Raw genomic sequence first — 14,892 nt, forward strand, 5'->3', positions numbered from 1 at the left:
GCATGGCCTGGCCTCCAGGGTGACTAAATTTGAACACTGTTACTGAACATCGTCCTGTTATTCTTCTGTATTGTTTTCTTTATAACATGTTTTCTGTGTGTGATGTTGCATTTAAAGCCCATTTGTGTGCTGTGTAATTGAAGAATGCCTTGCAATTAATTTGGCCTTTGTGACCTCCTTTTAGTAAAAATTCTTTAGGTTCCTTTTTCTTGCTTGGATCAGAATCATCTGAAAGGGCTCAGGAGCCAGCTGTCGCTCTGTGTTTTTTGCTACTGAGTCACTGTTTCTGACAAGCCCCTCCTGAGTTTGGGCCCTCATTTCCCTGTCTAGAGTGGGGTTGAGCAATGTGATTTCTAAGGTTCCTTCTGGCTCTGACATTCTGTGTGCCTTTGTTCCACACCCTTTTTCAGTGATGCCAGTGCCAGGGGGTACAGCCTCAGGGATGTATAACAGGGTTTTCCTCCACAACACTGGCAGAATTGTTCTGGGTTCTTATTTGAAAATGTGGCCCCTCATCAGTGCTTTGGCCATTTTGCATGCACTAACTCACAGAGAATGCGGGCTACACCCCAGCTGGTGAGCATCATCATCATCTCTATGCCCACTGGCTTTCCGTTTGGCTGGAGGGAAGCTGAGGACAAGAGAATGTTAGGTTGGAGCACAGGGAGGCCTGTGGAAGGCAGGGATGGCGTAGAGTCTGGCCCAGCTGAAAATGGGCTTGGGGAGCCTGGCCAGTCCTTCAGGTCCATCTGGGCAAACCTAGTCTTCAAAGGGCAGAGTCACAAGGACCTCAAATGCTACTTACCTCCTCCAGTACTAACATTTGACACATCTAATGCCTATTCATTGTTGTGAAGTTCAAATGAGGTAACTCATGAGGAAGTGCCCACAAAACTAAACACACTCTCAAACAATAAGAATTACTGTCATGAGCTGCCTGACTCCACAAGATTTTAGTGCTAGGTGCTAGGGACAGAAAAGTGAAAAAAAGATGCTCAGTTAATTAGCATACAATGTGATGCCACCTCTAACAATAGATTTGGGATGATGTCTTAGTTCAAGCTGCTCTAACAAAATACCATAGATTGGGTGACTTACACAGCAAACGCTTATTTCTCACAGTTCTGGAGGCCGGAAAGTCAAGATGCAGGCACTGGCAGATTTGATGTCTGGTGGTTCAGCCTTCTCACTGTGTCCTCACATGGCAGATGGGATGAGACAGCTCTCTGGGGTCTCTTTTATAAGGGCATGAATCCCGTTCAGGGGAGCTCCACCCTCATGACCTAATCATATCCCGAAGGCCCCGCCTACACATAGCATCAGATAGGGAATTCTGCCTCCACCTATGAATTTTGAGAGGACACACACATTCAGTCCATAGCAATGGGCAAAGCTTGTGAGAGCGCAGAGGAAGGAGTTTTTAATGTTCAACACTCTGCTCGTGGGGGTGGAAGCCTCCATAGCAGCACTGACAGTTTAACCTGGTCTGGAAAGATGGCAAAGACTGCACAGGCGGAGGGAATGGGCATCCTAGCCTGAGTGAGTGGCAGCGTGCTGGAGAGGCTTATGGAAACCTCTGGTAATCTGGCCTGGTGGCTGGGTGGGGTGGGTGGGACCATGTGGGGGAAGCTGCGGAGGGAGCTGGTGATCAAATTAGGAAAGGTCTTGGATAATCTATGAGGAGCCTGGACTTCGCTGAATTTTTCAGTTACCAGGTTTTAAAAAACTTTTTATTTCAGTTTTTGGCTGAAATAAGAAGCTATTGCTTTAATTTTATTTAAAACCTGCCTGTGGATCTATAATAGGCAAAACTTAAATAGATTTAATCATAGCCTTGCTGCACTGTCCTGTTAATTTTGCTACTCTCCTTCCTCTTAGAGCTTCCACATAGAATACATTTATCTTCTCGCTCTAGTCTCGTCTTGGTTGAAATATTGGAGTGAGAGATAGAATGTGGGATCTTTATTTTTTTTTCTCTTTATACAGAATAACGCTTATTTTAGAATGTGGAAAATACTAAAAACTATAAAGATGAAAACAGAAATTTACCCTCTGGACAAGGTTGGTAGAAGATGAGTGGTTGAGCTCCAGTAGAATCAGTTTTGTTCAAATCCTAATTTTTTCACATATTACCTGTAAGACCTTGGCAATTTACTATCTCCAGGCCTCAGTTTCCTCATCTGTAAAATGGGAATAATAATCACAATACCTACCTCCTAAAGTTCCTATTGGGACTAAATCATTTTCTTCATGCAAAGCACTTAGGAAAGTGCTGTGTACATAGTAAATAATTAATATTTCTTATGGGTTATTGCAACACCCTCTGGGTGAGTTCAGCCCTAGAGTAGGTGAGTTCCCCTGGGGAAGGGTCTTTCTGCCTCCATGTTCCACATCAGGAAAGTGGAGAAGCTTGTCATACCACAGGATGAGGCTAGTGCCGAGTCACAGACTGGTGTGTGTTCAGAGTTTTTCCCTAGAGGATGCTAGCTTATCCTCCCTTGCTCCTTCCTTTCTAGCATTTCCACCCACCTCGGGCTCTTGGGGCAGGCTGTCCCTTTAAGAAAGAGAGCCACACATTCTGCTCCTGACAGTGGCCCTGCCTCCCTTGCTAGATACCTTGCTGGGCTGTGGTTGGGACACTCCTGGGCTGGATTTTAGTACTGAAGCCTCCAGAGGAGGGGGCACTGCTTCAAATCAAGCACACCCCACCCCAGGAATCCATGCCCACAGAAGGACTCCCTGTCTGCAGCCCCCTGCTGTGGCCCTGGGCTCCCAGCACCCAGCTCTGGGACATCAGAAGATAATTCTTGAGGACTGAGCTCAGGATTCCTAAAAAAGTTGGAAAATAGCTGGATAAACTTGGTAAGTGAAAGAAAGCCGCGTTACCTCCTCTTCCTTGGATTGTGGATTGCAGATTTTGGGTTGAGTTCTGGTGACTCTTGCCAATGGTATCTGATGGGCAAATGTGAGAAGGAGGAGACAGAGGTGGGGACTGGGATCCCCAGTGGGTAGCGAGTCTTGAACTTGGGGATAGCCCCCCACCTTATCCTGGTGGTTGTCAACCTTGAGGCAGGGAGCTGGGGGTTGACATCTGAACATAGCTGGAGCCTGGCCCAAGGAGTGAAGATCCGGGAGGGGCAGATGTCAGATTTCTCCCTCGTTTGGGAAAAACAAAGTGTGGTCAGTGAGTGCTGTTTGTGAAGATGCCAGAGACCAGTGACATTTGCAGCCTGAGGGTGAAATGAGTGACCCTGTGAGTGTATCTCAGCAGGAGACTTGGACCAATTCCTCTTCTTCCTATAGGGTCAGGGGACAGACCAGGCCTGGGCCCCAAGAAGTCTGCGTTGTCTCCTTGGATTGAGGCAGCTGCCCATGAGCAGCAGCGGACAGTGTCGTAGTGGGAGGAGGCAGGTCTGCCAAGGGCAGGGAAGAATGGAGGGCCTGTTACTGCTGAAGCCTGGGAACGCTGCCTGGGGGGAGGCCCACGCTCCCCAGAGCTGGAGTGAAAAGGAATGGGAGGAGAAGTCTATGCAGCAGGGGGATGGGCTCAGCCAGCATCCCCACCCTCTGCAGAGCAAATGCCCCCCGTCCCATTTCCTGTGGCATGGACACAGGTGAACTTCCTGGCCTTGAATGCTCAGGTACAGTTTGGAGGGCTGGGGTCTGTTACAAAGAGGTGGCCTCCCATGGAGGAGGCAGGAAATGCTAGAAGCCTCAGCCCCTGGCACTCACCCGAGGCCAGGGTTTCCAAATCAGAGACACTTTCTGCTAAATTATGCTTCAACAGATGTTTTCTGTGTTCCTACTTGTGCCAGGCTTTGTGCTGGGGATTTACCAAAATATAATATGGCATGGTGGAATTGGGAAGGTGTGCAGAGCTGGAAAGATATTTTGGATGTGAGATTAAAGCCATTTTTGAAAAGTAACAATAATAGTTACCATTTATTCTGTACCTTGAATGCACCAATCACTCTGCTAAAGGCTTTGCATCTCCTTTAATTCTTGCAGTAGTTTATTGACTTGTGACTAATTTTGTAGATTTCAAAGATTAAGAAACTAAGGCTCAGAGATTAAGGACCTTTCCTTAAAGATGCAGGGCTGGTAAATGGCAAAGCCAGGATGAACCTCTTAATTCGTCTAACCATTTATTCATTTGTGTGTTCAACAAAGTTGAATTGCTGACCTACTGTGTGACAGCCATTGTGGAGGGCACTCAGGACACGGCTGGGACAGGGAAGGGTTCAGGGCAGCCTAACTCCATAGTCTGGGTCCTCACCCCCAGCCAGAGCCCTTCACACTGGGCCCCAGAGACCCCTGGGAACATTGTGTGATTGTTTTCTCCAAGGTCTGAGACTCTGCTTGAGAATGTGCTTTTCCTTGAGAAATGTTCCTTTGTTTTCATTTTAATAATAATACTCTAAAAATTGGAGGCATTTATTCTGAATCATCTGAATGACCACCATATAACCTACTATTGGCATGCGATTTTAGTCCCCAGGTTTGTGTTTCTGTGCAAGTTGGCACCGAGTGGTTTCCTAAAATGATAGTTTTTAACTTTTAATGCTTTGTTTCTCAAACTGGGCTCTACACTGTGTGCTTCAAAGGCCCAAAGATTAAGAAAGGCTACATCGACAGATTCTACTGCAGGAAGGGAGATGTGCAGTATGGGTGTCCCAAGAGGAAATGGTTCAACATCCCCCTCTCCTTGGGGGGTGAAGAAAACTGAGGAGTTCAGGTTGGGGCAAAGCAGCTTGGGGGTTCTGAATCTTCCAACCTGCTGGTCTCCAAGCTCAGGATGGACCTAGGCCAGAGACTCAGAGAGGAACAGGCAAGTCAGGAAAAACGAAGACTCTTGAGTTCAGATTGGTGTGCTCTGCTCTGACATAGCATCTCTGACCTCAAGCAAACTTGCTCCTTTCTGGGCCTTTGCAGATGGGACGACTTGTGCCGGGAAGGGGGAAGTGTGGGGCCTCCCTGGAACACTGTGTGACTTCCTCCCAAAGAGGGATGTTTTCTGGTCATTCAGAACTTCTGACCTTTCCTGAGGCCCAGCTGTTAGGTGAGAGGGCCATCGCATGATCCCTGGTGTACAGAACTGTGCATGTGACTTGTGCCTCACCACCCTGGGGGCATCCAGGGCTGTATCATGCTAGCCTGGTGCCTTGGCCCTTAGATGGGGCTGGGCAATCAGCATCCTTTCTGGATCGAATGTCCTGCCAGTCTTGGAGGCTGGAGGCAGGAGACTGAGGACCCCTGCCTCTCCATCCTCTTCCACCTCCTTTCCCTCCTCCCCCTGCTGGGGTTTTGGGTCTTGCTGTCATCTCTGCTTTTGAATGATGCTCCATTGTATCTCCACTCTCTGGTTACTGTCCCTCAGCTGGGCTCTGGGTGGTCATTCTGGTCGTCTCTTCTCCAGACTCCACTCTACCCTTTTCTGTCTTGTACATTAGGAGTCAGTGAACATTATCTGCAAAGGTCTTGACAGTAAATATTTCAGCTCTGGGGGCCTTCTGTGCTACACATTAGTAATTTGTTCCTAATTTTATCTCCGCAAGCGCAGGAGTCAATAGAACTTGGCTATCTCTGCAGCCTCCCCCGCCCCCAGTTCCGTGCCTGCTGGGCAGTAGGCACTCAGGAAGTATTGCTGGCATAAATCCCAATGACCTCTCCCCATCCCCCTAGAGCCCGTGCCCCAGCAGGGGCATCTTGGGGTCTAGCTATACCATTTTGGGAAATCAGGATCTGGTCACCTGTTGGTTGCTGTGGCATCCTGTAGCTAAATCCATCTCTGGCCCTGTAACCTGAACCTGCCCCAGGCCCTGTGCTCCAGGATCAAGTGTCCCTGTTTGTTTTGACATCCCATGTGGGGCGTTAGAGATCCAGATTTCAAAGCAAGAATTTTTTCTAGCAGCCGTTGAAGGCCAGGCCCCTGCCAGCTCCTGGGCTCCCATGTTAGCATTTTCAGTTAATTAAGAAAACAAACCCCACATCCTTGACAGAGGTGGTTCTGCCGATTCAGGACAGAGAACTTTGCATCAGCATAGCATGCAGGAGAAGCTGGCCAGCTCCTGCAGGCAAGACAAGCTGAGGGAGGCAGATGTTTGAGCTGGAGAGGACCCACTGGTGCCTTCCCAGCAAGAGCAGGTGCCGCGGAAGTCGCGTGGTTGGGAAGCCAGCTCCAGGCAAGGTCCAGAGCATGGAATTTCTGTTCCTCTTTCCCCGTCCAGGGTGCGTTTATCATGGGTGAGGGCCATGGGGAAAGGCCAGCTGGATGAGAATAGCAGGGGGAGACACAAATACTTTCTTGGGACTTGCCAGTCTTCCTCTCCAGAGCCAGGTTATCCCAACTATCTAACTCCTGGAGGAGAATGATGAGAGGTGACCTGGGGTGGCTTCAGAGGGGCCCAGGTAGCTGACCTGCCAGCTGCCAAGGAGGAGCCTGATCAGAGAGGATGCTTAGCCATGCAGGGCCTGGGTGTGAATTTAAGAAGGGTCTTTGTCAGGCTGGGTGCGGTGGCTCACGCCTGTAATCTCAGCACTTTGGGAGGCCAAGGCGGGAAGATCACCTGAGGTCAGGAGTCTGAAACCAGCCTGGCGGACATGGGGAAACGCTCTCTCTACTAAAAATACAAAAATTAGCCAGGCATGGTGGTGTGCGCCTGTAGTCTCAGCTACTCAGGAGGCTGAGGCAGGATAATACTTGAACCCGGGAGGTGGAGGTTGCAGCGAACTGAGATTGCGCCACTGCACTCCACCTGGGTGACAGAGCGAGACTGTTTAAAACAAAACAAAACAAACAAACAAACAAACAAAAAAACAAGGTCGGGGGGTGGGGGGGCCTTTGTTTCTTGAAGGAAACATAGTTAAGCATACTCCTGTAAAGTAGCCCAGCTCTGCCAGTGTGTGTGTGTTGGGGGGCACTTTCCTGAGCCTGGCTGTGCATGCACTCACAGAATCACCCTGTCACCTGATCACACACCCTCTCCGTCGTACCAGGGATAAGATATGCCCTTCCCCTGCTCCCACCATGGCTGTGATTGGGCAGGTGGGAATGGGGGGAGTCGAGGGAACATAAGTGGGACTGGCTTTCTGCACCCCGATATCTGTACTGAGTGTACTGAGTGTACTCTTTCCCAGGTGTACAAGCCCTGCAGGCAGGGTGGGCTCATGTATCTCCTTGGATGTGGGATTCTCTTGCAGTTCACAGCCTGCACACTACATGCAGTGGTCCTGGTACCTCTTGGGTAGAATGGAATTGGAGGGAGACCCAGTCCTGCTCTATCATTGCTAAATGGCCCAGCACACATTATTTGGGCTTTGTGAATCTCTAATTTCTAATGGGAAATGGGGATGAGGTTCACATTTTATGTGTCCCCATGGTGCAGGTGTATTGGCAAATATGAGATAAGGCGTATTTCATGCCTAGTGCAGTGAACCTGGCCTCCTTCCCCATTGGACATGTGTCTTGGTCCAGCTTCTGCCTGCTGGCTTGGGATGTGGCTGCCTTAAAAGATAGTGGGGAGAAATGATAAACACACGGCTGGCATCTTCTCAGCTTAGAAGAAGAGCCCTGGGGAAGAAGCGATTGTACGGCCTGCTCCTGGTCTCTGGTATAACTAGTTCAAATAACTGCCAGTTAGTAGCAGATTTTTTTTTTTTATTTTACTTTCGAGGGTCTTCTCCTTACCTGCTAGAACTCTCTGGGCTCCCTGCCATGAGTACTTTGTCATTCACAGCACAATCCCAAAGTGAGGGGCTGGGGCTATTCTGGGAAAGCAAGTCTCTTAAAAGGTGAGCATCCCTGTGGTGTTCTAAAGCTGGGGAGAAGCCACTTAGGGTTTTGGGGGACTCTCGACTCCTTCTCTTTCTCTCTTTTTCATTTCCAGTGGAATCCTCAGGTGATCGGTTGTGTAGCTGATACGCCCAATAGCTCCCCTTTCCTGGAGAACATATCCAATTTGCCTCCCGATCCTCCTGAAATTCTCGAATCCCTGGACACCAGGCTAGTTTGTTTGCTTTTCTCCTTTTGCCAATGATTTTTTTCACTTCGTATTAGGACTGTTTGCACACAAAAATTAAGAAAAATGTACATAAAAAATCAGATGTGAAATGTGAAAAAGCATACTAATGGTAGGCAAATAATAATAATTAGTGTGCATAGTCACAGGTTTCTGTAACTTCAACTTGGCAAATCCAAATCTCTTGGAATGACTGTCAGGAGCACCTTCTCTTTTTAAAGAGAAGTTTCTAAGTACCCTTCAGGCTTCAAAGAGAAAATTTGAGGTGAGGAAATCAGGAGAAGTTGGGAATCAGTTTCCTGGAGTATTTGAGAATATTTAAAGAGAGAGGCTGTGTAGCTTGGATCCTAGCAGGGCTCACAATATTTAGGGGAAATATTCATGAATGAATCTTGGCTAAGATTTTTGGAATTTTTAATTTTTGTTTTTATATTGCATTTTTGTAGTTGTTGTTTCCACTTAAGTAGAAACTCAGGAGAAACCAGGAAGCAAAGCAGAATTTGTCTGCAACTGTTCTATAGTGGGAGAGAAGAGTTCTGTGCTGTGAATTCGATAATTGGGTCCTAGACATGGCTGTGGCATGAGTTTGCTGTGGGTCCTGAGGCAAGTAGCCTGCTTCTTGGGCCTCAGCTTTCTCGCCTGTAAAGCGGTCTTTAAATGGTAGTCACCTTCATTCTCAACGTCTTGTGCATGCCAGCAGCTGTATGAGGGGCGTCCTGCAGATCATGTCGGAGAAAGGAGGAGTTGAGTCCATTTGCACACAGGTGGGGAGTGTGACATCTCAAGAGGGGAAGGCACAGCTATCCAGGAGCTGAAGTGGGGCGGGGGTAGTCTTTTTCAGAGTCTGATTATTGGGTCTGGGTTTGTGGAATGGTGCTTCATCACCCCAGGGAATGGTGGCCCTCACTCACGCCTTGGCTCTGTGTGTGTGGGCTCATGGAGGTGCCCCAGGCCTGGTAGGATGCGGGGGCCTGGGCTTCAGAAACAGTGGCTGGAGGATTCTCCCTGACTCTTTTCCTTGGGGTCCTCATGCCTGGATTACTCTTCAGGGTCTCTGTCTTTGTGTGAAGCGTGATACCCCTTGACCCCCTTGGTCTGAGAATGGACTCTCTTAATGGACCAAAGGGGAATCTGGAAAATCGCAAACCCAGTTTCAGAATTCAAGGGGTATAGTCCCTTCATGTCTGAGCCCTGGACTACTTCTTGGGTCATCTCCTTGCCAGCTGCCCAAGCTCTGCCTGCTCTGCCGCTTACACTTCTAACTCCTGCCCTCCCTACTACCTGAAGGCTCATACCTGGGGAACGCCTCGCTGTCCTTGGAGACTCAGCCCAAAAATCATCACACCTATAAAGTCTCTCTAACCCCTCCTCCTCCCCACCAATTTCAGGTAGTAGGGTTCCCTCTCACCTGTGCTCCCACAGGCCTGTCCCTGATGAAGCACTGAGCGCAATGTTTGAAAACCACTGTTCTGTCTGACTCTTGCTAGACTATTAGCTTCCAGAATGCAAAGCTCTGACTGGTTCAGTTTTGCATTTCTAGTATGTCTTAGTCCATTTGTGCCAATATTCCACACACTGGGTAATTTATAAACCAAAACAACATTTCTCATGGTTCTGGACTTTGGGAAGTGCAAGATCAAGTTGCCAGCAGAGTTGTCTGGTGAGGGCTGCCCTCTGCTCCTAAGGTGGTGTTTTGTTGCTTCTTAATGAAAAACTGTAAAGAGCATAGGTACTCCTTGCATTTTTGCTATTCATTCATGCAGCCAATATTTAATAAGGACCTACTATGCATTAGCCCTTGCCAGTGGAACTATGCTATAGTTTGCGTGTCTGTGTTCCTTTCCTTCCTCTGGAGGGGAAGAACACTGTGTCCTTACATGACAGAAGGAATGGAAGGGCTAAAAGGGCCTAAGCTAATTCCCTCCAGCCCCCTCCGTCTTTTTTTTTTTTTTTTTTTTTTGAGACGGATTCTTGCTCTGTCACCAGGCTGGAGTGCAATGGTGCGATCTCAGCTCACTGCAGCCTCTGCCTCCCGGGTTCAAGCGATTCTCCTTCCTCAGCCTCCCGGGTAGCTGGGACTACAGGTGCATGCCACCATGCCTGGCTAATTTTTGTATTTTTGGTAGAGACGGGGTTTCACCATGTTGGCCTGGGTGGTGTTGATCTCCTGACCTTGTGATCTGCCCGCCTCTGCCTCCCGCCTTTTTATAATGCACTAATCCATTCATGAAGGTAGAGCCATCATGACTTAATCACTTCCCAAAAGGCCCCACCCTTAATATTATTACAACAAAGATTAAGTTTCAACATATGCATTTTGGAGGGAACACAGACATGCAAACCATAGCACAGTTCCACTAGCAGGGGCTAACGCATAGTAGGTCCTTATTAAATATTGGCTGCATGAATGAATAGCAGAGATGCAAGGAGAATTTATGCTCTCTACAGTTTTTCTTTAAGAAAGAAGCAAGAATGGTTACTGTTTGGATAATTCACCCAGGGACCAGCTTCACGGGATGCTGTTTAAACAGATAAATCCAATTGGCATCTCTTCCTTGTATACTTTTGTTGATGGCAGGGGCCTGGGGAGCGGGCTGTGTGTTCCACACAGGGTGTGTGGATGGGCCTGCACATGCGCCTATGACTGGTTGTGGGTAGCAAGCACAGAATGATCCTGTTTTTCTGTAAATACCGAGCCACAAACATTGGCAGTGACTTTCTGGCCATTATCCTCAGTGGTGTGTGATTATTGCGGCTTTTCCCAGGGTGTACCAAAGGAGTGTGACTGTGGTGACCATCGACGGGGAGGCTGGCAGCACTCAGGGTGATGGACAGAACCCCATGGTTGGTTCCCTCTTAAGAGGCTTGTGTTGGAGGCTGAGTGATACCTCGTTTGGCACCAGTTGGAGAGTTTATAGCCTGTGAGGGTTCTTACACTTACCAAGAGGAAATTGGGCAATAGAAATTTATGTTAATGTCTGTGGGATAACAAAAAAGCAACATGTCCCTGGGTCAGTAGTGATCTTACCTTCAGGGGTTTGTTTATTCATTGGCACACTCAGACATTTCTACTCAGTGCCTGCCATATATGCCTGTCCTCATTCTAGGGATGCAGACTGAACCTGGTCCCTGTCCTCAGAGGGCTTAGTTTCTGGTAAAAGTGCTTGAAGATTGGGAGGATGGGAGTTGAAGCTGGCACCCTCCCCAGAGCCGTTCTGAGCCGGCCCCTTGGTGGGAAATATCATTGCTCCATTTATTAGCTCCTCTATTCTCCCCCAAGTTGTTGCTGGCCAGAAGCACCTTGGTACCACCCTTCTAGATTTCTCATGCTCCCTCCTTCCCCACGCTGAGTTAGAGACCCTTCATCCATACTCTCATCATTCCCTGTACAGCTCCACCAAGACACTTCTGCCCACTACCCCGGCCTGCTCACATTTGTACCCCCTTTCCGACTGGGAGCTTTTTGACAATCAGATCTGTGTTTTATTCACTGCCGCATCCTACAGTGCACAGTGTCTGGCCCAGAGTGGGGGTTCATAGATGGTTGTGGAGTGGATGCCCATGGGGCAATGCTGGACTGCATTTATTTCATCTTCAGCATTCACACTGAAGCCTGTGTCTATCTATTTTCGTCTTTTTCTGGGTCCGTCATGGAGAGGCATGACTCTCAGAGAAGTTGCTGAAAAGCTGGGGCATTGCGAGAAATTGGTGAAATCTGGGAAGCCACAGGCTGGAGTCGCTGGGCTCCGGTGAGTCCTCTGTGACTGTCATTCCACGCACTCCCTCCCAGGGAGGGAGGCAGGTGGGCTTCAGGGCTGACAGAGTGGGGCTCTGAGTCCAGACTGTGCTTGTGCTGAGGCCCGCGTCTTCTTCATCGTGAGTGGGGACAAGTGATGCTGACAGACAGACCTACCCCTGTGGCCCTCCGGCTCAGGCAGCGCAGCTGGGCCAGCAGGAGAGCGGGCCGCCTGGGAATAGCTGGGAAGCAAGTCCAGGCCTTGGGCCCACCTCCCCCAAGGCCAGGATGTGGCGTGGGACCCAGGCCTGCAGAGGTTCCCACCGCTCTGCTCCTGCACTCCCAAATGCTCCAGGCCCAGGCAGCATTGCTTAGCAGGAGGGGGTGGCGAGGGGCTCCAGCTGCCTGGGTCAAGACTGCATCAGGACCAGGGCAGCTCTGCAGGCACACACCTCTGACATTTAGCCTCCACCTGGATAGCTGCCAGTGGCCCTGCAGCCCGGACCAGCTTTGCATGGGGGAGGAGAGTCAGGGATTAACCATTTCAGGCCCTTCCTCCATCAGGCAGAGACTGGTTCTCTCAGGTCGACCATGTACCAAGGACTGGAGTGGGCATATTTACAAATGTGCCTCATTTAATCTTCACATCAATGTGAGGGTGTGGGCATCATCTCCATTTCTCAGATGAGTAAACTAAGGCATGTGGGGAGTTATGTAACTTGCCTAAGTCTACACAGTTAGTAAGTTTCATATATTCCTTCTTTATTACAAGGGCCTATTATGTACCAGGTAGTAATTCTAGTCACTGCAGATACAGCAATGAATGATAGACAAAAATGCCCCATGGAATATACATTCTTGTGGGAGGGATAATGAATACCTGGGATGTATAGTCTGTCAGGTGGTGGTAAGTCTACGTGGAAAATGAAGGGAAGGGAGATGGGAGGTGCTGGGAGCGGGGCTGCTATTTCAGATGCCCTTGAAAGACCTCACTGAGAGGGTGTGAGTTATTCACACTTAGTGCTGAATAGGTGCCTGGTGCTACCCTAATCACTGTACCTGACTCACTAAATTAATCCCCACAATCTTTGAGGCAGATTACTATTATTATTCTCATTTTCACATGGGGAAACTGAGGCCCAGGGAGGTTAAGTAACTTGCCAAAGATGACACAGCAGATAAGAAGCAGCTCTAGGATTTGCACCCAGGAAGTCTAACTCCTGAGTTCTGGCTCTTAACCTCTGTGTGGCCTCTGCCAGGGCCACAAAGACAGTAAATGGGTGGGAAGGTCAAGAGGCTTGTAAGACCCCACCTGAACAGTCCAGGTCCATGGCCTGGGGGGTAGGCACGCTGAGGGACAGGTGCACTAGGGGGCAGGTGCACTGGGGAGGCAGGTGTACCGAGGGGGCAGGTGTACTGAGGGGGCAGGTGCACTGGGGGGCAGGTGCACTGAAGGGGCAGATTCAGTGCGAGGGACCGGGGCACTGGGGGGTAGGTGCACTGGGGGGGTAGGTGCGCTGGGGGGTAGGTGCACTGGGGAGGCAGGTATACTGGGGGGACAGGTGCACTGGGGGCACAGGTACACTGTGGGGAGAGGTGTACTGAGGGAGTAGGTGCACTGGGGGAACAGGTGTACTAGGGAGGCAGGTACACTAAGGAGGCAGGTGCACTGGTGCTCACTCCTCTGCAGCTCCCTTGGTGAGGAAAGGGTAGAGGGGCCGACAGGTCAGTTGCAGTTAAACCTGGGTGAAAGTGGGGCTTGACTAGTTTGTGTCGAATAAGGAGAGGATGAACTCCCCAGTGAGGGGGTCCCAGAGGCTCCCCTTCTCCCCTCTCCTCCTATGCCAGCCAGCCTCCCTGAGCCCTCCGAGGACTCAGATCTGAAACAAAAGTGGGACTACTTTTTGCTCTTGTCCTCTTCTTCCCTTCCTTTTGTCTATCTGGGAATAACCCACTTAGTGGTGGTGATGATGATGATGACATAATAGCAGCTCATATTTATTGAAGACTTACTAAACTGGGCAGCGAACATGAATAATGACACTCAGCTGTGCAGGAAAAAGTAATTGATTCTTATAATGGATAATTTTCAATGAAAAACTTAGTGTGAAAAATAAAGGTACTTTAGTCTCTGATTTAAATGAGTTGCTTTGGAGCGAGGTCCCATCAAGTCAAAATTCAAACTTCCTGTGAGGGCAGCTCCCAGTGCCCCTCCCCTGAATGGTGTGGCTTCCTGGGGAAGCTCCAGTATTTTCCTGGTGACCAGGGAAGGGCCTGGGGGCTGCAGGGTTTCTGCAGATCTCCACGGAGCTGTACCTTGCTCTCTCTGCTGCTTGGGCCTCTGTGCTGAACTCCATTGAAGGGGCCAGGTCTGGTCCGGTCCCCAGGGCCTCTGAGGGTAGACTTGGCACCCACTGCTGAAGCTTAGGGCTTCCTCAGGCTCCTGGCTCTGCCAGGACGTCCACCCACTCCTGGAGGGCCCAGGTGTCCAGTGGCTGCTCTGGGATGTGAGGGTTCTAAATGGGTGGGCCCGAGGGCAGCCCCCAGGTAACTTCCTCAGCTGTCGCCAGCCATGTTTGCTCAGAGCTGGGTTTAGGCAGGGTTTATCCACGTGACCTTTCCCCAACCCTGCACCCTATTCTGAAATTCTCCAAGTTATTGAGTTATTTCTAATGACACTGCAAACCACCCCCTCCTCTCTTCTCTGGAGGTGGGGAAGGAAGTGGAATCCAGGGCATTTACTTTCTTTTCCTCCTAGTACTAGAAAGATTTTCTTTTTCTTTTCTCTTTTCCTTTCTTTTCTTTTCCTTTTCTTTTGCTTTGCTTTGCTCCCTCCCTTCCTTCCCTTCCTTCCTGATGGGAGTCTCGCTCTGTCACCCAGGCTGGAATGCAGTGGTGTGATCTCAGCTCACTGCAACCTCTGCCTCCCAGGTTCAAGTGATTCTTCTGCCTCAGCCTCCCAAGTGGCTGAGATTATGAGTGTGCACCACCACACCTGGCTAAGTTTTTTCATATTTTTATTAGAGACAGAGTTTCACCATGTTGGCCAGGCTGGTCTCGAACTCATGACCTCAAGTGATCCACCTGCTTCAGCCTCCCAAAGTGCTGAGATTACAGGCTTGAGCTACCACGCACAGC

At 49.5% G+C, this 14,892-nt stretch overlaps 1 protein-coding gene across 7 annotated transcripts in view; it reads left to right on the forward strand.

Annotated features, from left to right (window-relative positions):
* Nucleotides 1-14,892, forward strand: part of DAAM2 (dishevelled associated activator of morphogenesis 2) — a 114,267-nt gene that overhangs the window by 26,275 nt on the left and 73,100 nt on the right. The window contains exon 1 of one of the 7 annotated variants that reach the window (XM_063812966.1): nt 2,385-2,862. The exons of 5 other annotated variants lie outside the window; for them this stretch is intronic. The gene's annotated coding sequence lies outside the window, so the exon portion shown is untranslated. Of the gene's footprint in view, nt 1-2,384; nt 2,863-14,892 lie in introns of those variants that run through there. One more of the 7 variants, XM_063812967.1, reaches the window with a different exon arrangement.

This window comes from Pan troglodytes, chromosome 5 (genome assembly GCF_028858775.2).
Source record: "Pan troglodytes isolate AG18354 chromosome 5, NHGRI_mPanTro3-v2.0_pri, whole genome shotgun sequence".
Lineage (NCBI taxonomy): Eukaryota > Metazoa > Chordata > Mammalia > Primates > Hominidae > Pan > Pan troglodytes.